The 2,028-nt window shown below is 40.3% G+C and overlaps 1 pseudogene; it reads left to right on the top strand.

The window, feature by feature from the left end:
• Positions 1-657: 657 nt before the first annotated feature.
• On the top strand, positions 658-1,163 carry LOC141549901 (polycomb group RING finger protein 3 pseudogene; annotated as a pseudogene).
• Positions 1,164-2,028: the final 865 nt, after the last annotated feature.

Raw genomic sequence — 2,028 nt, 5'->3', positions numbered from 1 at the left:
AGTGGATATGAGAAAACTAGGAATACTAATACATTGTTGGCGAATTTGTGAACTGATGCATCCATTCTAAAAAGCAATTAGGAACTATGTCCAAAGGGCTAGAAAACTGTACATACCCTTTGATTTAGCAGTGCCACAACTGAGTCTGAATCCTTTAATAAGAGAGAGAAAAGGACCCATATGTGCAAAAATGTTTGTAGCAGTTCTTTTTGTGGTGGCAAAGAATTGGGAAATGAGTGGATGTCCATGAATTGAGAAATAGCTGAATAAGTTATAATATATGAAAGTAGGGGGGGACCCGGAGGGAGCAGCGCCCCCTCACCCTCACCCCTCCCTGTGTGGCCCTGCTGATCTGCGACTTACAGCTTGGGAAACTGCACAAAATATCACAAAGCTAAGGGAAGTGGTACACTGTCATCAGTATTTTTACAAGTAAAATGAAGACTAGTTTTTAAAGTTTCCAAAATGTAACATGAGATTCCAGTCTGTCTGTTAGAAAATGGAAAATAAACAAGGGACTAAAGAAAGGAGCAAGGGTTAAGAGCCAGAATACAAACTAAGACAGACTACCTGGGATAACAGAGTAAAGCCAGTAGCATAAAAACTCAATGAGAAGACAAACTGAAAACAACAAAAACTCTAGAAGAGACACCAAAGATGTTGACCAGAAAGATTAAGCTTTGAGACATAAATGCCCATATCACATGTCACCTGTGCAATGGATACCTAATTGATGCTACAACTGTAATGTAGTGTTTGTATACCTTCTGTAAAAGTGGCCTGGTAAAGTATTTGGAAGAAAATAACACTTGTCCTACTTGTAGAATTGTTATTCATCAGAATCATCCACTGCAATACATTGGTCATGAGAGGACAAGGCAAGATATTGTTTACAAATTGGTACCACATCTCCAAGAAGCGGAAATAAGGAAAAAGAGAAAATTCTATCACAAATTAGGCATGGAGGTGCCTGGAGACATCAACGGGGAGACTTGCTGCTAAGTAGCACTTAAGACTCACATCAGTATGGTGAAACAAAAGCAGATGACAATTCCAACAAAGAAACTTGAGAAGAAAAACAAAAAGAGGATAATGACTATCACAGAAGTGATGAACAGGTTGCTCCTTGTAAAGGGCTAGAACTGAGCAATGCACTTGGATAATGAAGCATGTGAGACTAATTGCCAATTGGACAGTTCCCTATTAACTTGTTTAAGGTTGACCCTCCCCAGCTGTTCTGTGCTGACTTGATTGGTGGGACAAAGAGAGGGAAGTGACTTGTGTGGGAGGAGTAAGAGAAACTTGGGTGGTGGAACTCATGCTCACTTGCACTCGTGACCTGGCATTGGACGTGACGGTAAAGATCTAGAATAAAGACATTTAGTGATCCTGACTCCTGCTGATTTCTGGAAAGATAGAGTTCCAGCATTTGGCATCCAACGTGTGGCTGGCACCTTACTTCCACCGAAGTCCTCCAGTGACCAGGAGATTAGGTGAGTATTCTAATAGAAATAAGGAACTTACCCTGTTAAGGACTAAATCAGCAATCTCTAGTAACTGAGATGGGGCAGATGTTAGGTAAATCCTGGGCCTCAGCTGACCCTGCTCCAACCCCAGCCCCTGCCTCATCTAGCAATGCTACAGAGGATATAATTAAGATAATTGATGAGAAAAGTTTACTTGTTCCCATCCCACAAATGAATAATCTCTTACACTCATTGATAAGCACGTCCCCTTGGTTCTTAAATGAAGAAAAACTACTTATAGATAAATGGAAGCTAGTGGGACTTGAAATGAAAGAATTTTACTCAAAAAATGGGATTTGTCAAATTTTCCCAGAGGTATTTTATCTATACAACTTGATTCTATTAGACTTAAGCTATGGAGAAGAGTTTAGAAGAAGGAAGAGTTCTAAAAAGGCACAGAGAAGGAAGGGTGAGGAACAAAAGATAGAAGATAGGCAAACTCAGGACATTGCCAGAGGGCAAGGGGATTTGAATGAGGAATCTGAGTGTGTAGACTCTGATT

Source organism: Sminthopsis crassicaudata, chromosome 1 (assembly GCF_048593235.1).
Source record: "Sminthopsis crassicaudata isolate SCR6 chromosome 1, ASM4859323v1, whole genome shotgun sequence".
In the NCBI taxonomy this organism is placed as follows: domain Eukaryota; kingdom Metazoa; phylum Chordata; class Mammalia; order Dasyuromorphia; family Dasyuridae; genus Sminthopsis; species Sminthopsis crassicaudata.
Note: the sequence above shows the minus strand (reverse complement) of the source record. Positions and strands in the feature narration are given on the sequence as shown.